The sequence below is a fragment of the Myxocyprinus asiaticus genome, chromosome 9 (genome assembly GCF_019703515.2).
Source record: "Myxocyprinus asiaticus isolate MX2 ecotype Aquarium Trade chromosome 9, UBuf_Myxa_2, whole genome shotgun sequence".
NCBI lineage: Eukaryota > Metazoa > Chordata > Actinopteri > Cypriniformes > Catostomidae > Myxocyprinus > Myxocyprinus asiaticus.
Genome location: NC_059352.1, coordinates 27,743,604 through 27,768,147, shown reverse-complemented (window position 1 = coordinate 27,768,147; position 24,544 = coordinate 27,743,604). Strand labels below are relative to the sequence as shown.

The 24,544-nt window shown below is 37.9% G+C and overlaps 1 protein-coding gene across 3 annotated transcripts in view; it reads left to right on the top strand.

Moving 5' to 3' along the window:
* LOC127446356 (lipoma-preferred partner homolog) overlaps positions 1–24,544 on the top strand; it is a 324,624-nt gene that overhangs the window by 47,519 nt on the left and 252,561 nt on the right. For 2 of the 3 annotated variants that reach the window (XM_051707241.1, XM_051707242.1), the window contains exon 2: positions 4,925–4,982. The exons of the other annotated variant lie outside the window; for it this stretch is intronic. The gene's annotated coding sequence lies outside the window, so the exon portion shown is untranslated. The remainder of the gene's footprint in view (positions 1–4,924; positions 4,983–24,544) is intronic. 3 annotated transcript variants of the gene reach the window in all.

The following is a 24,544-nucleotide window of genomic DNA, read 5'->3' as shown; positions in this document are numbered from 1 at the left end:
AGATTTTCAGATCAGCATTTAGAAGGGACAAAGGCCTATAACTTGAACAATCATTAGGGTCCTTGTCCTTTTTGAGCAAAAGCGAAATAACTGCAATATTCACATCTCTAGAGAAGGACCCTCTTTCAACAGCGGCTTGAATCATATCAAAAAGTAGAGGGAGTCCCTGTCACTGTCCCTGAAGGCTGTGTAAAATTCTGGGGGAATTCCATCCAATCCAGGGGATTTACCGCTACACATATCGAAAGCAACCTCCTTAAGCTCATCTAAGGTACGGAGAAGTTGATCCTCGTATTGAAGCTGGCCTTTGCGTCTAGCTGTGGTCAGAATTGTAGCAACGTCTCTGGAGCGATGAATCTTGATAATAACAGCACGAGGGCGGCCATCTGTAGGCGTACCAAGCCCTAGGTGTGCGCGGTCAATTGCAATAGATGAGACTGGCAACTCAAACAGTTTTGGGATGAAAGATTAAAAAAAATTTATGGGATCACTTACCTCAACGGACTCCTTGAGGTTTAGAATTCTGATATTGTCCCGCCTGGAACGACCCTCGAGATCTGTAACCTTCTCTGTAAGTGCTGTGTTAAGTTTCTCGAGTGCAGCCAGTTTCCATTTTAGCGGAGCGATGCATCTTCCAAGGTGGAGATACGAGTCTCTGATTCGGCCTGGCGAGTCGCAAGAGAGTCGGTGGCCGCAGCGACCTCATCGATGCGTTTGATGATACTATCAACTTTCACATCCAGCCCAGACTCCAGTTTAACGAAAGAGTCATTCAACATCTTTTGTGTGCACCAACCTTCTTCTGCAATGACGTCGGCAATGTGTTTAAGCAAAGCTCCATGTGAAAAGTCAGGTAACGACTCTCATGGCTAACCGCATGATCGCTGCTAGCACTAGCCTCGGTTGAATCAGTACAATTTTCCATAAAGCCTCGGGAATGATCCGGCTTGTTCTGTTTTGACGGCTTGGGCATGATAAACTAACAGTGAAGTGACTAAATAATGATTTGAGAAAGATGGGTGAAGGTAGATAATGAACAACAGGAACGTGGACTGGGCGAGGTGAAAAACACGGCTGATCACTCCGCAGCCATTACCGGAACCCAGGTGGAAAGCTTGTTGATGAGCTTAGATGGTATCACTGTGTTGAATGCTGAGCTATAGTCAATAAACAGCATTCGAACATAGCTATCCTTGCTTTCTAAGTGTGTGAGGGCAGTGTGTATTGTTGTGCTGACGGCATCTTCTGTGGACCTGTTTTGTCTGTTAACAACTGGAGAGGGTCCAGAGTGTTAGCAACTTATTGTGAGAAGCTTGTGGAAGGCTACCCAGAACGGTTGACCCAAGTTAAACAATTTAAAGACAATGCTACCAAATACTAACAGTGTATGTAAACTTCTGACCCACTGGGAATGTGATGGAAGAAATAAAAGCTGAAATAAATAATTCCCTCTTCTATTATTCTGACATTTCATGTTCTTAAAATAAAGTAGTGATCCAAACTGACCTAAGACAGGGAATGTTTTCTATGATTATATGTCAGGAATTGTGAAATGTTATGATGTATGTAAACATCTGACTTCAACTGTATATATATATATATATATATATATATATATATATATATATATATATATATATATATATATATATATATATATAGACTGTATATAAACCACCACTTTGGCATTTTCACGAATCTGGCATGATGGGGCAGTCAGTGCAACTCCAATGTGACTAACTAACGAAAGCAGGCAGCACAGTCTTCCACAGATGACGCACTCTTCTGCTCAAAGACAGCTGGACCGAGCACAACAGAATGCATGGTTCTCAAGATGGGTTTTTCAAAGTTTCAAACTACGTTTAATGTGAAACGGCATCCAACACAACACTAATGACTAGAGTAGATGAAAACGCAACAATAGAGAGAAGCTCCAAAAGTCTCCATGTGACGCATGAGTTCGTAGGTCGAAAGTTAAAAATAGCACACACTGAATTAGGCCAATTGGGTTATGTTCAATGATAGGGAAATAAAACAATATTTTAACTTTTAAAGCCACTTTTCATATTGTCTAAATGCTTGTCTGCTGGCACAATGTAATGAATTTGAATTATCTGAATTATAATAACTTTTATACATTATATTTATAATTATTCAAATTATTTTATAAAAAAATTATTGGGGGGCCTTTAACAGTAAATATTAATATATGCATTTAATTGTGATTAATCTAATTAATTAATCGGCATAATCATATAAAAAAAAAAAAAATTGATTGACAGCCCAAGAAAAAAATAAATATAATATATATATATATATATATATATATATATATATATATATATATATATATATAGATAGATAGATAGAGGGTGAAATCAGGTAAAGTGGGACACTTTCTGCTAAATTGTCATTGCCATTGTTTTTAAAATAAGAAAGCAATGCTTTATTCAGGTACATTATATTAACTGTTTTCCCCCAGTATATAGTCACATTTAAAAAAAAAAAATGCTGTCAGAAAGTCATAAGAAAAATAATAATTATTGTACCGATTACATGAGAGACGGTCATCACATAGATCTGGACGTAACAGATCCATCCTCATTTATGGCCACTGGCCATGTAGAATTTATGAGTCTATTTCATTTATTAGTGTAGTCCTTCCAATGGCACAGAAACTTAGCCAGCTCTCGATTAGATTTCTCTGAGCCATATTTCTCTGCTTGTTGGTCAAAGATTCTGAAAAAAACACATGATGTTCTTCTTCTGCGCTGCTTGAAAAATGGGGTTTTGAAGGAAAAGTGTCACGGTCTGATTTCATTTTTCCTCGGTTTAATTGCAAAATATGTTGCGGTAGCCAAGAAAATGTTTTGTACATTTTTAGTGAGCTGTTTGACAATGAATCATTTATTAAACACTCTGAAATTTTAGAAAGGAGTTTAATAGATTCCTTTCCAGAGTTGCCATTTTAAAAGTGAACGATTTTGTCACTGTACAACAAATTCTATCACAAACTCATTTCTTTGCTTTGTTTTGATTAGTTGAGCAGTGTGTCCCAGATATGTTTGTCCCATCAGTTCCTGGATGGATTTTGTTGTAACTTTATATGTAAATAATAAAAATTAAGCATTGTATGCCTAGTAAAACTACTGCTGATGAGTGTTTAGGCTGATGGCTTATCTGGCGTGATACAGCTTATTCAATAATATGGATGGCTGATTGAACACAATGACATTTTTTTGTCATAGTGTCCTCAATCAGAGCTTTGAAATGAATGCCTGTGGGGACAGTGCAAATAAAAACATGAAGAAAGTGGGGTAATAAAGTAACAGTAACAGTCAGTTGGAGTGATACCAATCACATGTAGCAGTGTTGCTCCTACTTCTTTTTCCCTGTGGTCTTCCACATGTTTTGGCAACGTGGGGAACTGGCAGTGTCAATTTATCAGAGAACAAAAGAGACACTGTGTGGGTAGGGAGTGCGTCTGTAGGCCCTTGGAGAGGAAACAGACCCCCCACCTCCTACCTGTGCATTCAAACAGGATGCCGCATGCATCATGTTCCTCAAACACACAAGTGGAACCTCATAATTAGCATTTTGGAACTTTTTCTTTTGTTTTTCTTTCCTCATCTGCCTCGTTCTTTTTAGGCATTGTTGTCATTGTTGTTTAAATGCAGTTACGATTAAAGCTCAAAAGTTCTTGAAAAGTCCTCGAAAGTTTAAAGTACAATCAGGAAGTTGATAAAAAACATTATTTATTTTTTTTGGTAACACTTTACAATAAGGTTGTATTTATTATCGTAATTAGTTAACACGAACTAACAATGAACAATACTTTTATCACACTTATTAATCTTATCTTATCAGCACTTGACCTTAAATACTCTAACAATGAATTGTTGAATTTTTATATGAAATTACATTAACCAAGATTTATTTAGAAATGCTGTAAAAATATATTGTTCATTGTTGGTTCATGATACCAAATGCATTTACTAATTTTAAACAATTACAACCTTATTGTAAAGTGTTACTTTTTTTTTCAAGAGTTTAGGTTAAAATGTATATGACTATGAAAGAAAGGGAAAGCATGTACAGTATTTTAGGTCCTGCAACTGGTCACGTTTCACAACATTTTTAATACACTTTTGCCTTCACAAGTTAATTTAAATAGTCCTGTGGTTTGACAGATTTATTAATTTATTATTAGCTAATTAATGTAAACATATACATATTCCATGTTGTCTCTTAATATATGGAAATAAAAGCATCATAATTAAGAAAACAAAATATAAAAATAAAAAATAAAACTGAAAATAGCTGGTTTGTGTTATTAAAGGAATATTCTGGGCTTAATAAATGTTAAGCTGATTTTACAGTATTTGTGGCATAATGTTGATCAACACAAAAAATCATTTAGACTCATCACTCCTTTTCTTTGAAGTGAATGGGGCCAATTTTTGGAGGGTTTAAAGACACAAAGGTTATAATTTTATAAAAGCACTTACATTAATTCTGTATTATTTAAGTTGTTTAAATCGTCATTTTTACAGTCGTTTTTTGGGTTTGTTGACCTTACACAAAAAAGGTTAGTAAGCGATTTTATCACACAAAAAAATGTTAACATGCATTTTGTTTACTTCTTGTGGCTATAGTTTCGAATTATTCGTATTCTAATGTTTACGGATTGGCCCCCATTCACTTCCATTGTATTTGCTTCATTGTAAACCAGATTTTTGCTTTATTTTAAAGAAAAGGATAGGCAAGTCAAAATTAACTTTTGTGGTAATCAATATTATGCCACAAATGTTGTCGATTGATCTTAACTTGTATTGAACCCGGAATATTTATTTAATGTGAACACAGTTACCTATTTACAGTGTTAAGAATTCTTCAGACATCTCTTTCTCTCTTTCACTTTCAGGTTTGTGATTATTGGGTGATTCGTTTTTGCTCCTGTCTGTTTGTTGGAAGATAATCTGGTAAGTCTTAAAAAGTATCTTTTTCCTTTTCCTTTCCTCCTTTTTCGAATTTAAACACCACCAGTGCACTTTTCCTCATTCACTCTCTTTCTCCATGAAAAATAGTGAGTTATGTTTTTGGTCTGTTCTTTCATACACTTGAAACCTTTCCTATTGTTTGTTCCTGTAGCTCAACTGGTATAGCATGGTGCTAACAAGGCCAAGGCATAGGGTTTGATTCCCCACGAAAGCATTAACTGGTGAAATGTATACCTTTAAAGTACTATGAGTTGCTTTAGCATCTGCCAAACGCATGAATGTAAAATGTAAATGTTTATTTTCTCTAGTTTAGTTTATTTTTTTCTCTACTCATCTGAGGTTTTAAAGCAGGGGTGTCAAACTCAGTTCCTGGAGGGCAGAGTTTAGTTCCAGCCCTGCTCCAAAATGCCTCCTTGTAATCTTCAAGCACTCCTGAAGACCTTGATTAGCTGCTTCAGGTGTGTTTAATTAGGGATGGAGCTAAACTCTGCTGGAATGTGGCCTTCCAGGAACCGAGTTTGACACCCCTGCTTTAAAGGGTAATGGCTTTTGTCTTTAGGTTTACCTGTTTTGTTTTATTCTTTTACGTAACATTGGCTGCTTTACATTCCGTACCCTTACAGAGCTGCCTAAGTGCACTCCTGATGTAGAGAGGGATCGAGAGAGAGAAAGAGGTAACTTACATAAGCTCACCTGAGTGTCAGAGAGGCCAGGGGCATTACACAGTGTCAGTTCTATGACAAGGTTAATTCCCATCTAACTGCTTCGCCCTTTATAATAAAAACGCACTTTTGCTCAATTAGCTCAGTATATCAAAACAGCAGAACATGACGTGTTCTGCAACACAACATTCAAAACTTGCCGATGCCCATCCAAACACCCCTTTCACATTACTCAAAGAAAGCAGTGTCTAATTGGCCAAGACAAAGAAGGTTCCCAAGCACATTTCATCTGACATTATGTCCAACCTCTCAGGATGTTCCAGATCCTGGGAGGGAGAAATGCATGGAATGCATGAACTTTGCAGGACTTAAACGTGATGTTTGTCATTTCTGCGCATTTTGTGGCACCAAACAGAATTGCAAAAATATTTCCCGATTTTATAATCAGCCAAATGTGTGTAAGCAGTGCAATGAATAAAATTACACAGATACGGGTCAGGAGCTTCAGTTAATGTTCAGATCAACCATCAGAATGTGGAAAAAATTCGATCTCAGTGATTTCAAGCGTGGCATGATTTTTAGTTCCAGACGGGCTGGTTTGAGTATTTCTGTAACTGCTGATCTCCTGGGATTTTCACGCACAACAGTCTCTAGAGTTTACTCAGAATGGTGCCAAAAACAAAAAAAAATATCCATTGAGTGGCAGTTCTGTGGACGGAAACTGGTTTGAGCTGACAGAAAGGCTGCAGTAGCTCAGAGAACCACTCTGTACAATTGTAGTGAGCAGAGTGCACAACACGTCAAACCTGGAGGCAGATGGGCTACAACCGCAGAAGACCACGTTGGGCACCATAGTGTTTTTAATAAAGTGCTCAGTGAGTCTTGTTGTACAACAACAACAACAAAAAAGAAGCTCTTTTCATCTTTAAAGAGGAATGAAAAGCATTGTAGAAAAAGTTGTAGAACTAGAAGTTTTCCATAAACACTTATGTCATGTCAGACGTGCATTGTGATTTTGTCTCAGTATCGGGGACATTTTAACCCCCATTCGAAATATATGCAAGTAACTTTGGAAAGAATTAGAGTTAGAGTGAGATCTCTGAGGGAAGGCGCCTCCATTACACTAAAAGAATTTGTTTTTGCATGTACTGATAGCACTAAACGCTTCTCACCTCCTAATTGATTTTCTCATTCATCTCCGGGGGAATGTTTTTCACAGTCATGGATGCTAATGAAGGAGCTGCGTTTCAAACACACAGCAATACGGACAATCCACCCCTCCCTTTTCCCCCCCCAAACTAAGACTTTGCCCTCAGAACTAATAATGGGTTTTAGCGCATGCTTCTGCAATTGATCTGTTAAAACTATAAGTGAAAGCAGAACAAATCCCTGTAATGACTGCCTCGGGAGGGCAGCCAGCATCGCGCTTCGAGTGTGTTAGCGTGTGTGTGTCTGCTTATAGCACTAGTCGCACAAATGATCTCCCCACAAAGCTCTTCTCCAAATCATTTCATTAGTCTACTTTCCTCTCCTGTGTCCTGTGTTATTGATAGTCACATAGTCTTAAAATGGGAGATTAGGTTTTTCCTTTTTTTCAGAAACATATTGTTAAACACACACTCGCATATAGATTTATAAGCTACACAAACCCACAACAGAACTAGAGAGACAGATGGTTAAATGCCCATGTGAGACTATAAGCTTTTATTTGCTGATGCTACAGCAGTGTTGAGCAGGTGACCCGAGGACATCTCTGTCCCTACTGTGACTCCTTTGTTGTTATTCATTTGATAAAAACTGAATTGCAGTTCAGCCACAAATGAAAATTCTGTCATCATTTACTCACACGTGTTGTTCCAAACCCAGACTGTCTTTCTTTCATGGACCACAAAATAAATATTCAAATACTATTTCCATACAATGGTAGTTCACAGTTACCGCATCTGTCAGGCTTAAAAAAAAAAAAAAAAAACGCACACAATAAAACAGTAATATAAGTACAGGAAGCTTAAATTAAGTTGTTATTCACTTTCCATCCACTAAAGCTCACATATAGTCCATCTTTGAATCCAGAATTAAAAAATGACGTGACACATTTGGTTGCTGCAAACATAACAACCAATAACGTTTTGACGTCAATGATCGTTGATGTGCCATTTTTGAATCTGGAAGCAAATGTGGGCTAGAAGCAAGCTTGGCGCACTAGACATCTGGAGTCATATGATCTACTTTTAAAATCCTTAGGATACTAGGTGTTTTTGTCCTTTTTGGAGCTTGGCAGACATGGTCATTATGATCTGTTCTTGAATGGACATGTTGGAGCTAGGCCACTTTCCGACATTAATATTTTTTTCAACAACACTTAGGAGGTAATTCACTGAGAATAAATTGTAGATAAATGCCAGGTTATAGCCCTCTTCTTCTTTATTTGATCATAATTTCATAAATTACTGCTGGCATGATCAACAGAAAATCTGTTTTAAGTGGCATGCACAGAAGGGGGGATGCAGGGGTGCAAGATGAGAGAAAGTGAAGAGATGAGACAAGAACAAAATCACTGTAAAATCTAATTAGTTGACATTTTAAGGCAATCGTTTTGCATGCTTTTTCTAAGTAAACATACTTATTTGGCTCAAGTAAAGTGAACTTAATTATTTACAGTAAGTACAGTTGAATTGTTACGAGTAAACAACTCATCTGTGATTAAAGTTTCGTTGTTTTTATTTAATTATTTAAATTGAGTTATGGCATGTCTTATACACTCAATGAGCACTTCACTAGGAACACTATGATCCTAATAAAGTGCTCAAAGTGGTCTTCTGCTGTTGTAGCTTTTCTGTCAGCTGTTCATCCAGTCTGGCCATTCTCCATTGACCTCTCTCATCAACAAGGCTTTTCCGTTCTGCTGCTCACTGGATGTATTTTGTTTTTGGCATAATTTTGAGTAAACTCTAGTGACTGTTGTGCGTGAAAATCCCAGGAGATCAGCAGTTAAAGAAATACTTAAACCAGCCCATCTGGCAACAACAATCATGCCACGGTCGAAATCACTGAGATCACTTTTTTCCCCATGATTTTATGCATTCCACTGCTGCCACATGATTGGCTGATTAGATAATCACATGAATAAGTAGGTGTGTAGGTGTACCTAATAAAGTGCTCAGTGAGTGTCCAGTATAAGGGAAATTATGACTGGACTCTAGGTTAGCCATATGGCGCACTGAATTCTCCTCAGTACTTCTAGGTGCACATAAATCTGCACTTTTGTAAAGTAACTGAGCAGAGAAGAATTACTTAAATTTAACAGGCTCAAAGTTTACCAGAGGTAACACTAATCACTGTTGACTTTAAACAAATCACAACTAGCATCAACCAGCTACAAAAAAACAACAACAATAGTCATAAGAATTAAAACTATAAAATAGAATTTTTATAACAATTATTATATTTCTCCACAAGTTCTCTTGTCTTGACCAAACTTACATAATTTATTCAAGCGCAAGGGCTTATGGGTATCCACACAGCTGCAGTTTTGTACTTGATCATTTTGAGTTAGTTGTACTCAAAGCCAAAGTTTAAAATAACATATATATTTGAGTTATGACATTTCAAGTACTGTTTAATTAGTAACACTTGATTATTTTTATTAATGACAATTTTAGGGTTTAGAGAGTAATGGTAACTTAATTAAAACTAGTTAAAATAGTAAAAAATAAAGCTTAAGTTAAGTCAGCTATTTAAAAAAAAATAAAAAATATTTGAGATAACTATTAGTATTTACAGTGTTATAATGTTAATACCATAGTACTGAATAATATTTTGTTCATATTTCATTATATATTCATGGTACTCCAAGGTACTTCAAAAAGTTCCATGGTTATACTATAATACATGTCAAAACATGGCATTTCCACTGACCATGGTTAAAAACATTGTAATATTGCAATGCTTTTTGTGAGAAATATGCTGAAACAGAACAGAGTATGCTATTACAGTATTTGTGATGAAGGAAATAATGGAAAAATAAGGATATGTATATAATAATAATAATAATAATAATAATAAAAATGCTGAAATACTGTAAAAGCAAATGAATTAGTTAAGTATATATATAAGTACTACTCATTAAAAAAAAAAAAAATAATAATAATAATAATTATCAGTGCCCTTTTTTATCGCTCCTTCTCTGTCCCTGCTGAGGTCTATGCATGCCACTGGTTTTAAATCAAATTTAGTTTACTGCCTGCTTTCCTTGGGCATTATTAGCACATTGTTAATTATGCAGGGCAAATAGCACAGAGTTTGGTGAATAAAGCACAATCTATAATGAGCCTAATTTATAATGAGCAAAAGTGGTGCAACTGTTTAGTGAATTTGCTCCTTTGTGTCATTTTATTCTATATAGCCATTTTATACATGCATTTATATCTGTTTGAATTTTCAACAAGACATTACTGTAAGTTAAGTGATATAGCAGTTCCCCTTCCCCAGCCTGTCGGAATCACTCTACTCAAACAGATCTGAAGCATCAGTTGTACGTGTTCATGTGTGCGTGTGTTTGAGAGCCGACACATGCCGAATGGTGTTTGTGTTTCAGGGCATGTCTTGACCGCTGCTCAGAATTCCATCTAACTGGCCTTCCGACAGATGTGCTTCAGGGTCCTCTGTCACGTTACGCCTGTGCCACAGCTCTGCGCTCGCAGCCATGTATTTTTGTTTATGAATTTCTTTGGAGCTGCATGTTTTCATATACTCTAAATGGCCACACGTTCTGATGGTGTTTGCACATTGACAATTGGGGCTGTGCTGTATGTTTGCAGTTGAGGCCATAGTGTCTCTTTTGTTCCTTAGTTGATTGTGTTTCCCTTACAAAAAAAGTTCTGTGACGGTTCCATAATACCAGCCTGTATCTTCCACTGTTGTTTTGACTTATTGAAAACAGTTGTTTAAAATAAATAGCATTACAAGAGTTAGGCAACGATGACATAAGACATAATGATACTAGTCAAATCAGATCAAATCAAATGGTGAAAACTATTATAACTTAGCAAGCAGGCAAATAGACCAAGGTAGTAACTGGTTTAAAGATTGGCATTGTTACCAGAATAAAAGTTTCCTCAAAAATGAAGTTGAAAGCACTGCATTACCACAATCCATAATAAAATGCCCCATTAGAGTGGCATCTAATGAACTACCGCACTAAGAGAGCTACCTGGCTCATTCTGAACCCTGGCTATCGGTCCAATAAAATATCTTACCTGTCCAACAAGAATTGTTTTAAATCCTTTAAGATCTCGGTGCTGTCACCACCTTTGAAAAGCAAATCCGATGTTGTTTCTTGATTTATTATGGGCTCTGTCGATTTCCCTTTTGGCTTGCTGTCTCTTCTTGGTTCTCGGTTTCTTTATTTTGAAAACGGGTGATTCCTCAGAGGGTTGCCTTTTTGAATGATCCATGGTCACTGTCGCTTATTTGTTGTGGCTACAATGCTTCAACTTCAAACTACTACCACACCTATTACCGCACATACATGTGCTGTAGTAGCTGGATCTTATTTTTCTTTTATTTATGGACATGACGTGAACACGCACGGACGAATGACGAAGGTTGCAATTTCCCGCCAAATCTGTCCAGATAGCTCTAAAATATAAGTAATTATTATAGGCTTACCATAGTGAATCAGAGTATGGCAAAAACATGATTTGGAAGACAGACTGTTGGTGTACTTGCTCATTTATGAACTTTTGTTCATTTCTAACAAGAAAATCTTTCATAGTGTAGCTTTAAATACTGTATGTCTGGTGAGACAGAAACCTGTAGTTTTCATTCTTTTATGTTCCATCCTGCTGTTTCAGTGAAATGCTGAGTGGTCATTGCCGTGGAAACCCTGGCGGCACATCAGGTAGATTTCCTGGGGGTTTGTGACGAGGAGGAGGGTGGGGCTGGGCTGTGAGGACACACACCCGGCCCTGAATTGGGCTAATCAGCCGGGAGGGGGATAAAGACGAGCCAGAGGCGCCAGTTCGAGCGGCCGCGCTGTGTGTGTGTTTATGTTTGTTTCATGTTGTTTTAAGTTCAGTTACATCATTAAAGTTATGTTGACTGTTCTGCCAGTTCCCGCCTCCTCCTTGCCCATCGTGAACCCGTTACAGGGTCATTTAGCCTAACTTGTGGCATTGATGCAATAGTAACCATAGCAACATAATAATATTCTATACTCTACAGAACACCACAAATCTTACATTACATGAAGGTAAAAGAAATGTAGGTTTTTTATCAATACAGTGCAAAATCTGCTTTTCAGGAAGTCTTACAGGCTTTGTAGAAACAAGATTGAATTACCTGAGACAGAAGTTTTAGTGTTTTTTATTATTCCTCTTTTCAAATGAATCAGTGGGGAAAGATTGTATGTGTTCAGTAGGGTTTGTTCATTTGTCAAACTCTTGGCTTTTTAGGCCATTTCTGAGGTTAAGCGCACTATGGTAGATTAGGTACTCACTGCAAAATACACCCGTTCTGAGAGATGTGAGTGGTCCCCTGACACCTATTTACTGTAGGAACTTTGACTTCACTTGAAAGCAAACCACTCCCATTACCCTATTTCTATAGCTGTCATCCATGCTGACAGAGCATGTGTTTGCATACAAAAACAAAGCACTGAAATGGTACATATATTTTTAGGTGCAGATATATATGTTGGGTTGCTTCACTTAAGTCATAATCATAATCAATTTTGAAAATATGCCATTATAAAGGGTTAGTTTTAGTGCAGCTGAAACAGGTGCAGAATACCATTGTCTTAGCAAACTGTTCCTGTGTAATAAAATGATATATTATGATATGATTTACTGTTTATATGACTGCTTAGGCTTTATATATATATATATATATATATATATATAATTTTGTTTGCAATTTGTGTGTAAATCTGCTGACATTTTTAAAGAGCCCATATTTTGCTCATTTACAGGTTCATAATTGTATTTTGGGGGTCTACTAGAATAGGTTACATGCTTTAATGTTAAAAAAACACATTATTTTTTCTCATACTGTACATTGCTGCAGCACCTCTTTTCACCCTCTGTCTGAAACGCTCTGTTTTAGCTCCTGTCTCTTTAAAGCCCCCCTTTCTGAAAAGCCCAGACTGCTCTGATTGGTCAGCTGGCCCAGTCTGTTGTGATTGGTCAACCGCTTAGAGAATGTGTTGGAAATGTAATGCACCTTACCATAGCTGAAGTTGCCCTTAGGCGGGCGTTATGCAAATGTGTTACATAGTGACATAGCTAAGTCACGGAAGTAATGGCTGGACTGCAAACCAGGCGTTTCAGGCAGTTCAGGAGCAGTGTTTTCTGTGGGAGAGAGTAACTCCCTTTGGCGTGGACTTTGTGCTTTGTAACTTTGCAGACCTTTTACATGCACAAACAGCTATATTACACACTAAGGAAAGGTAAAATCCCAAAGAGCATAATAGGGCTTCTTTAAAATATGATAAATGACGAAAACATTTTGGTTAACAAAACTTCTGGGCGTGAGTTTGAGGATCTGTTTCGACCGACTGTGGTATTTTTGTCTTGTAACCAGTGGTGGAGCCTGGAATTTTAAACAGAGGTGGTGGGCAGGGGCCACCAATCACTCTAGGGTGGCGCTGAAAAAACATTATACAAATGAAAAAATCTGTTCAACCTTAAATACTAGGCAGCTTTATGTGCCCATGACCCAGTCATCTATAATAAATTATACTTGTTTGTAATTAAAGGAATATTTTACCCAGAAATTTTAATTATTTTTAAATAATTCTCACTCTCATGTTATTTCTAGCCTGTATGACTGTATTTTGCTATGTAATACAAAAGAAGATGATAGGTAGAATGTTAGCATCTCTCACCATTAATTTTCATTGTATGGAGAAAAAAAAAAAAAAATGTATTGATAAGCCACTGAGTTGAACTGGATATTCTCCCACATCTAACTTTTGATACAGGTCATTCAGTCAGCTTAAAGGAATAGTTCCCCCAAAAATGAAAATTCTCTCATTAATTACTCACCCTCCTGCCATCCCAGATATGTATGACTTTCTTTCTTCTGCTGAAAATAGTCAAAGATTTTTAGAAGAATATTTTAGCTCTGTAGGTCTTCACGATGCAAGTGAAAGGGAACCAGAATTTTGAAGGTCCAAAAATCAGCATACAAGTAATCTATATGAATCCAGTGGTTAAATCTATATCTTCAATCGAAATTATAGGTGTGGGAGAGAAACAGATCAATATTTAAGTCCTTTTTTTAACATAAATTCTCCTCCCTGCCAGTAGATGGCGATATGCAAGAAGAATGCGAATCACCGTGAAAGTGGAAATTGATAGTAACTGCTGTTTTATGCAAGATATGGAATATGGATAAATCATTGCTAAATTGTCAATTTTGGAAACATTGGAATGAAAAGTATTTCAGATGATTTTAATAAAATCATCTGATTTTATTAGCTCACATGTAACGACGTGTTCACGTGCAGGAATCACATGCTCAAACACTAATGCAATTGTGTCAGGCTCTGAAGATGGACTTCTCCTCTTGCATGCTGAAAACACGGTAAAGTGTATGCCAACAGTACGTCACACCCGTAACCAATGGCCATAACCACCATGCCAAGAAAACTCGTGAAAGGGCATTTGCTTCTAGTAGTATGGTTATAATGAGTCTTGCAAGAGTTTCTCAGCTCGAGGGCTGCCGTTTTGTTTAATTGGTGCATGCAACTGAAAAGTTTCCCATGTGTTGTGGTTGTAAAGATATAGATTATTCTCCAAGCAACATTAATTTTGCCTAAGAAAAAAATGATAGAAAAGGCAATTGCGAAAGGGGTGGCCAGGCTTTAGTCTATGGTCACCCCCTAGCTCCGCCCCTGCTCGTACCCTACTTGACGAGTTAAGAGTCATGCATATCCTGAGTATACTGCATGCAAACTATGTTTCACATATGCTTATATACTCTTCTTTGGTAATTTGCAGGCAAGTAAATATTTGTGGAAATCAGAAAGTCTCCAACCTTTCATTTGAGCTATTTTAGATTCATATGATGGCAGGCGAGTGAGCAGTATCAGCTGTGGAATGTAGTTGTGTGCGGCAGAGGCAGGAAGAAGGGAATTATAGCAAGTGTACGCCTGGGGCTAGTGTGTCTGACAGGGCCTGTGTGGGGGGCTCTGTGCAGGGTTCCTTGTTTTATTCCTAGACTGTTTGTTGCTTCTTTAGATTCCTGGCTCTAACTTGTTGGTTCTCGGGCCAAATTCTCATTGTGCACACAGAGTGAGTCAAAAAATGAGCACTGAGTCCTGCTGCCAGCTGATTTTGAAGAACAACCCCAGCTTTTTCTTTGCAGCCTTGTGTACTGGCTCCCTGAGAGAGGGATTCTCCATAAAATGCTAATGTTAGATACTTCGCTGTGCTGGAGATTCCATTGCTGTCCGTTAATCCATCACCCCCTTTCCTTCATTTACCAAAAAGTTGTTTGTCTCTTTACTCTTAAAAATAATTCTCTAAAACCTCTAAAAGCAATGTCTCTGGAGAATAGCACCCAACACTGGCATTGTGAGTTTAACTGGAAAAACACGGTGTATAGAGTAATTTACTTAACATGAGTTGCAGAAATTACTTAACAACCATTCATTCTTAAGTGAGAAATGCAAAGCATTTTAAGCTTAAAAGTTAGATAGCCCAAAACAAAGACTGAAATAATTTTGCAACCATGTAGAATGTGAAGCAACTTGGCATAATAATAATAATTATTGTTGTTATTGTTCAATATGTTTTTATTTTTGTAGTCTAATGATTATTTAGTTATTGTGTCAAAACAAAGAAAAAAAATGTGTTCTGCATATCAGTTATCAGACACTATTGGACACAAATATAAAAATAATTAATATCAGCGGCATTTAAAAAAAAATAAAATAAATAAAAACTATTCTTTCTAGTCAATAAGGGTTTAAAGTAGGGAGGCACCGATGTATCAGCTGCCGATATTTATAAGCCAATTACTGACCCACTGAATAAATTAAACCCATCTGCATATCGGTAATAAGCCTGAAAACGGCAATATATATAAATAATAATGGTTTATTTATAATTAAGTAGTTACACACATTGTAAAAACTCCAGAAACAATAATAGCCACAATATGTAGAAGGGATGGCACTCCTAAAAACATTTAATATACATTTTTTATTTTGTATCGCTCAGCTTATATTAATGCTGAAAAAAGTGCCATAAATGGACGTGACAGTTCTGAAAGCTGCACTTACCTACAGAATACATGATGAGGGAAACCATCTAAAATGTTTTGAAACCATCATACTTTTGAGATATGGGAATGATATCCATTAATGCTGCATGATTGATTAAATTAAGATAAAAATTGCAATATGGCTTTGAGCAGTTTTCAAAGCTGCATTTTAAAATGCAAAAATGTTTTAGAAATGTATTGTAAGCATAAGCGTAGTTCTAGTGGGAGACTCGCAGCTGTACATCATTACGCCATTATCTAGCTAGCTCCTAGCCAGTAATACATCAGTCATTGCTTTAAAAGCCTGCTTTCAATCTACCTCTTTGCAATTTCAGTGTACCAACATGGCAATTCATTCTCCAGCTTACTATGTCTGATGTTGAGTCAGCTTCGCTCCCCGACAAGCTAATACACAGCTCTGGACATGGATTTATTCACTTGCTCCTTACCTTATATCCAGGATCAGCAGCTCCTCGGCGCAGCACGCATCTTCAATTTCTCTGTGAAAGAGTCTCTGTGGGATTGCGGCCCTCTTGGAATGATAATAGAAATGTTAACCAGGCATCTCCGTCAACCCCGATCTCTCCAGGCCACAGGTGAACCAGCTCATACATAACATTTTGGGAAGCCCGTTTTCCCTCCCCGTTGATGCCGCTGCTCCATCTCAACTTTCTGCCCCGCATCAAACCAAATCCGGATCTTCATTCAGATCTCAGTTACGTAGGAGACCTCCCTCAGTTGAGCCAAAGCATCTACCGCAACCGGAATGCATGACCCAGTGCTGGAAGGTGCACACTCCTCGCCAAGTCCGTCAAAATTATCGCCTCAAGGCAGCAGCTGGACCCCATCAGAAATATGCTAAGTTCTCAATTATTTTCATCAAATGCATTTAGAGGATGGTTTATGGGTCTTAGGCTTTCTGCTACCAATGCTGTCTGTTCATTATAACCCTCATCTGCGTCAATATCAAATTCAAGCTGCAGTATTTAATTTAAATAGAGCATTCGGTTCTTGTAGTTCATGGTGGGCAATCACGTGTTTCACAGCGTGATGGCCACACCATGCGGGTAACTGAGTTTAAGGTTCACAATTCTGATTCATTCACTGTGTTGCATGCCCGAGTGTACCCGTACTGGGGAATCAAGATCTGTTATTTTTGCATGTTATGATGCATTAGTACTTATCATACGGGGTCTTATTACTCCATTGAGTTAAGATGATGCTTTGTTTTGTTGGTCGCTCCTATCGTACGTTAAATGACAAAAGTTTCTTACTTCATATGTCTACTTCCACGTTCTCCAAATAAGGAAGCACCACTTGTTGCGTGCTCACCAAAGCAGACATCAAGACACTTCCAAAAGTCATGCCCATTTCGGCACCATGTGGCAAATTTTACTTCACTCTCCAGCTCACAATTGAGTGTAGAAGTAGTCTGCACATTTAATTCTCTGTCAGAAGGCTTACGCTGGATCCTTTCAATATTTTAAACTCCTGTCCACATGCACCCCCTCTAGTTTTCTGCTCCTCTATTCCCGTGCCACTCATAGCTCCACTCTGGATGAACATGTTTTCTCACAAGCTGGGCATTCCCTCTCCAATGGAGGACAAAAACAAAAGCCCTTCTACATCTCCCGTATTTTCCGGCATCACGCTCAATTGCCCCAAGACGCAAGTTTCCCTGCTTCTCTATAAATTAGACCGATCATTAGTTTGCACTTCCTTCCTCCAGCCAGTTTTAGTTTCCATATATGATTTCCTGTCCCTTTGTGTCACCTTATTTTGCCATGCGCATCATTCATCAAGGCCACTCCATCTCTCGCCTCCTCACGCTAGCCCTTTCCATCGATAACTCCTAATCTATTGACGACGGCTACTGATTGGACCTCCAATTTTGGTCCCCGTTACTAAATCACTGGAACAAAATTTCCCTTTTCCATAATGGAAACCTCAGACGGCATGTCCTTTTTCATGGACTCCATTGGTCTTCGAAGCTACTTTTATAGGAACACGGTTTGCAGAAATATGCCAGAAATATATTTGACCCAACCCTCAAATCATCACAAACTCTCAATTCTCCATCAGCCGTATGTTTCTGCTTAACTGGTGGCGGCCTGGGGCCACTCACTGTTACATCCACACATTCCATATCACACAATTTTCTAATTCAAGCATGTCTATCCTTGTGCAAGGATATCGTATAATCATATTCACCCTCCTCACCAGGGCTTCCACAATCCCAAGCATGGTTTTCCTTTGCATAGGTACTGCACAAGCCTAGCTCACACTTATCATATGGGCTTATGCGTAAACGTTGTTCATCTTTCGGCAAAAGGTATTGCACAACAACATCGTCCATATCATAGGGCTTTATGCTACGTTGTTCAGCTTTTAGCAAAAATATTCCACAAAAAACATCCGTCCTCATCGGAGGGCTTATAATCAAACATTGTTCATCTTGAAAAAAAGGGAATTGCACAACATGCCGCCCTTATCGTAGGGCTTTATGCACGTTGTTCATTCTCTGGCAAAGATATCACACACACAAGCAATGGTCACCCTTGTCGGAGGGCTCATAATCATACGTCTTCAATCTTTCGGCAATAACTGCCCTCGTCGGAGGGTTCATACCATACATTATCTTCAGCAAAGTGATCACACAGTAATGTCACCCCATCATAGGGCTCAAACGAAATGTTGTTCATCCTCTAACAGATATCACATGATTAACATTCATATGCAAGCACGGCTTATCCTATCGCTACGGTATCGCACAACCATTCCTGGGATATTGCATAATTCACACACCATTGTATATTATCTTATCACATCTCCTTTTCATCTTCTCCAGAATGAAACTTCAGCCAGACCCAGTTCGTAACTCATCTGGAACTCCTCCTCTCTTTGGGGGTAGTATCTGGTTTCTCTTTTTGGGGTAGGCTGCTCGCCCCCTGCCTTCTATCACCGGCAGTATCTGACGGTTCGAGTAACAATCTCATCGGACCGCCAGACCAAAAGAGAAAATATATTCTGTGGTTCAATATAATTTCATCAAATACATTTAATGTCAACTTTACCAAGTCTGCGAGTCTTTCTGATAGAATTACAAAATAACCATTTTTCATATCAATCATCATGTTATCATATTTAGAAATGTTTCATATAATTTTTTATCTTTTTATCTTGGATGTGTCTTTCACTGTGGCTCTATTATTTATTGTTTGAAGAGTGAATAGCTTTTGCACCTCTTTTTAAATTCTTTAAGCATTTCTAAGGAAAACAGCGATTTGATGACAATTTTGGCATCGGTATATTTATTGGCCTATAGTTTTTGTTAAAATCGGTTTCGGCCAAAGATATTCATATCGGTGCATCCCTAGTTTAAAGTGCAACTTTTATTTAAATGTTAGTGTCAATACAATGAAATTAGTGGTAGAACAACACAACCATCTGCAATCAGTAATAATACGCTAATAAAACTATCAAGAGGATTTGCCAAAGAAAACTAGAGCTCAAGACAAAATTAGAGCTAAAGAAAAATAAATAAATAAAGTGAAATAAATAAATAAAGTGAAATAAATAGAGATACAGAGCTTGACTGTACACGGTTCCTGCCCTGTGTTACATGGAGAAACACTGTCTCAACAAGAAAGAATGATGAATTTATCATGACATCTATTACAAAGGGCTGCACAACATTAACATCAAATCTGAGTTTACTGGAGGAATGAGACAGACAGTTCATTCTTTTGCTCCTTTCTTTACGTTTCCCTTCACATATAGCTCCAGTGATGTGTTCTCATTGAACCTGATTATGAAGTTTGAAAGCAAATTCACTCCTTTCCTATTCAAACCTGCCCTCCCAGATGAAGAACTCCATTAGATGAGGGCAGATGAAACATGTGAGTTAAGAGTCTGATATGCTCAAACGGTCCACATCCTCTTCCATTTGCATGTGATCTATCTTTCAGAGACTATTAAAATCAGATAAACCTTTCTTTGACTGATAAAAAGAGTGGCTGCACAGCATCAAAGCAGCGAGATGATTATCACAATCTGATACTGACACCTCATTACGTTCAGACTCCTGAACAGAGGATGCAAAAAGCACTCTTTGTGCGTCAGAGTTTGGTGTGGTATCTTTTGCTTCTCATAACATAACACAGTTCTTCTTGAGGCGAGTTCAGTTCTCTCCATCTATGTTTTGACAAAGTCTTTTTGAGACTTTGAGGATTTTAAGAGTTTTGGTGTAACTGATGGCAGTTTCACTGTACTTCAAAAAGTAATTATTTTTCTAATACTTTTAACTATGATCTCTAGTTCAGTCATGTTGATATTAAAGAGTATTTTCACAATAGAGTGATCGAGAAAGTCAAAATTCCATCAAAGTTTGCTGTGTGGCTATGCTGGTTTGGTATGCTATCAAGGGAACTCCGCTTCACCTTGTGCCTAAGAACACCTTTTAAATAAATAGTGGTAAAATGACTGTAACACAGAGAGTCAAGTGGCTTGTTGCTTTAATAAAATGACATCAACAGCATTATTAATAATAATTGGAATAAAAAGTTTTCCATCATGTAATAAATGTAATTGTCGTAACTGTAGAAGTTTGCAGTTGCCAAGCAAAATAGCGACTTGATGCATTAATATAGAATGTAAAGTCAAAGTTGTGTATTTATATTCATTTTACAATGACTTTGAATGGATCTCATCCAGACAGAATTTAGAGTCAAAAACCAAACCAAACCAAACCAAACCAAAACCCAAAACAAAACAACTTTCAGTTCACAAATGTTCACATTTAAGGCATCTAGGTTGTTATAATCTTAAAACCAATCAGACAGTTGAGTTTCTGGTCCATGGATTCCATCATTTTGTCATCTGGTAAGTCCTGTTAAGTGTAATAGAAATGACACTTGCTAGGATAAGGACACCGCCCAAGAAGAAAAGTGATGACATTTCAAGGTAAATCCCTCACTGAATGGTGCCATTCACTTAGTGGCATACTTAGTAGTGGCATTCTTTTGTTAATTACTTGATCCATGATCTCTACACAGCAGCGGCACCTGCAGCTGTATGGACGTACACACTGTGCGTACCATGAGTACCGATTGCTGATCTGAGATATATTTACTCTCAGAATATTTCACCAATCATGAAATGTGTACCGTATTTCTGTTGGCTATTTAAAAAGAACTAGCAATGCCCAATTTGCGAATGAATAATTATTCATTAAAGTTGGTTCTTTTCAGTGAATTGGCCAAACAGTCTTGCAAAACAGTCTGAATCGATTCATGATTCAGAACAATTAGTTCGGACCACTCTCTCACTGAATCATTTGGAGCGGTTTCTCACACAGTAAAACAGTATCGGGATATTTATGAATACAGAGAACAAACAGCGCTGGATACAGTGGAAATTTACCTGCAATCAACTGAAACAAAAGTCTGTTTTTTTTGAGAGGTAACTTTGAGAAACTTCAGCTAGTGCTGTGTCATGTAAACAAGGGGGTGTTCAAGCTGAACATGTTTTTGCGTCCACTCGCGCTGTTTTTCAATAGTTTTCCATGTAAACATTAGCTAGATAGATGTCTTTGACAACTGCCTCACGTTTCACTGTGTTTTTAGCATCTCTCATGGGAGCGCTGCATTTTTAGATGCTGTGTCAAGTTAAAAAGAACTTCTTCAACTGATAAAAATGCATCTCGAGACATTTGCATTCTGCTCTATTCGTTGTGGTGCGTTTTGCTTTTTTAGCACGAAAGTGCATCTGTTGGAACGGTTACTGGAAGAAATCCTTTAGCCAATAGTTACATAAATGCTACTCATACTCAAGAGAATAAAACAAATGCTTATCTCAAAGTCACCAGAATTGAACGCTTTGGTGTTGTTTTTTTGCCAAAAAAATCTCCCTGGGGAGCATGCCCCTGGACCCCTCTACATATAAGGTTTATTAGGCAGATTTCTGTGTGTACCCTCAGATTAAATCCTGCAGGCACCCATGCTACACAGGACAGATGCTGCTTATGGGGTCAAATAAGTGTTAGAATCTCATTACGATCAAATACGTGGCTGGCTCACTCGGTATAATGAGCTTAGATGTGATCATTGCATCAAATAAAAATAAAAATAAAAAAAACAATAAATGACCAGCGTATGGGGTTTAGAAGATTAGATTACTGACACAAGCCTAAGAATGTTTTCAGGATGTTAACTCTGAGCAGATTTAGAGTTGCGTGGATTACACATCTACAAGTGGGTTGGAGTTCGTTATAGGCCAACAGTTAAGCGCCGACAGCCATCAGTCAATTAAGAATTACAGGCCAGAAAAGCAACCAAGGTTTTGAACTTCCTCAATAATCCTCTTCGGGTGTGACAGGGGTCAGAGTACTGCGGAGTGAGCAGTGATGGGGTGAAGGATTAAATATGGTCTCTCTTCCCATGAAATGTGTCTGCGAGCACCCGGCTTTTAACCTGACATTACAGACGGCTGTCATCGGCAGGCTTCAGGCGGCTTTTATTCTTATCTGCTGGATTGGAACTTGAAGAGATAGCCAGATGAATCGCTGATGCCCAAATGTGTCTAATTTTCTGACTTAAATGATCACTCGCATTCATCTTGTGATGACGGGCTCTTTCGGGAGCATTTTAACATTTTATAAAACTGGCTCAAGTGTACAAATGGCAGTGTGTTTATATAAACAAACTGTAAGAAATCCTCTCAACCATTTCCATATGGCAAAGACAAAATGTGACTGAAGCCTGTGCAGGTAAACATTGAGCAAACTTCTTTGCTGTTGCAGTTCTAACATGTTTTGTTTATCTATCCTCAAAAACCTCTAGCCATTTCAAGCTGAAGTGTGTAATTTCTACGGCACTAGCGTCACCAAACTGAAGTGCAAAACAGCTTTTCTGAATACTCTCACCATCTTCCATTGGTTGGACAAACAGATAGTCTAGCCCCAAACCCTTGCTATTGGCTGAGTCAATGTTGATATGTTGGGCTGGTAGGGATGTTCAATTGAAAAGATAAATTATATTGCCAAAGTGTTTACACTTTTTGGGGGAGTCAACATACGCTCTCTGAACACTTTATTAGGAACACCTGTACACCTTATTCATGTGATTATCAAGTCAGCCAATCATGTGGCAGCAATGCAATGCATAAAATCATGCAGATATGGGAGAAGAGCTTCAGTTAATGTTCACATAAATCATCAGAATGGGGAAAACATGTGATCTCAGTGATTATGACCATGGCATGATTGTTGGTCAACGGAGAATGACCAGACTGGTTCGAGCTGACAGAAAGGCTATGGTAACTCAGATAAACCCTCTGTACAATTGTAGTGAGCAGAATAGCATCTCAGAATACACAACACATCGAACCTTGAGGCGAATAGGCTACAACAGCAGAAGACCACATCGGGCTCTTTATTAGGACCATAGTGTGGCTTAATTGTAACTTTCCCCCCATGTTAAGGATGGAACAATTTTAACAGAAAAAAAACTGCGCACATCATCTTTAAGTTAAAGGCGTTGAGGAAATCCTCTTCATAATTGATCAAAATCTCATATTTACAGTAAATATTGGATATCATATTCATCACTAAATATGTGTCTTAACTGGGTTTCTTCAGTCTGGGTAAATTTGCTCTGTATGCCTTTTCGGTAGAATGTGTCTCACCCTCCCAAACTAGGTGCCATTATAAAGAGACATAGTTTCTTCATAGTTATGTATCTGAGGCCTTGCAGAACAGACCCTGAGGAATGCACTTGAGCTCTTCACTTTCTCTTGGCCGGCAGTACCATACCAAAGTGCCAGGCAAGCCAGCAAAAAAGCTACCCATAAATAATTGTGCTCCTTAAACTGAAGCACACTGCACTCGGGTAGCCTGGCTCAGAGTCAGTTCTATCTTTTTATGCACTCAGACTGCTGTAAATGTAGATGTTTCGAACATCTTCCCACTTATAATATGAGTAAAATGCAACTGAAGCTTTTGAAGAGCCCAGACAAATCTGCCATAAACCGGGTACCCTCAAGAACTTATTGATTCCAACATATTAAGGATTTCATGGTGACGCCCCATTTAATCAGTAGAGACAGTGTCATTAAAGGCGTTTCTATTTGGCTGTGCCAGTGAGTGGGTATGGATTACATTCTAGAGCCAGCAGTCTTCAGCAAGAGTCTAAAAGAGATGGGCAGGATTTTCTCTCCATTGAAGAAGCCAAAAAAAAAAAAAAAAAGAAAAAACTTAGTGCATTAATATGTGCAGATGAAAATGACTTCAAAAATCTTCCAACATTCAATCATCTTGTGCTTTTTTTTAATTCTTGCTTTTCCTTAAAACAACCAGTGTGATTTCAGATACTTTTACATATCCCAGAAAGTGCATTTGTTGGGGTGTTTGGGATGAATAAAATGCCTCTCGTATAGTCTTAAAGAGGTTACAGAACACTAAACAATCCTCATTTTCTTGGTGTACATTATGTACTATAGGTATGAAGCATGGCTAGATATGTCTGGAAGGTGGGGGGTTCTTTTGTTGTGAAGCTCTGCTTCACATAATATCATTAGCCCTGCTCAGAGTCTTCTCATTGTTTACATGGATGTTCC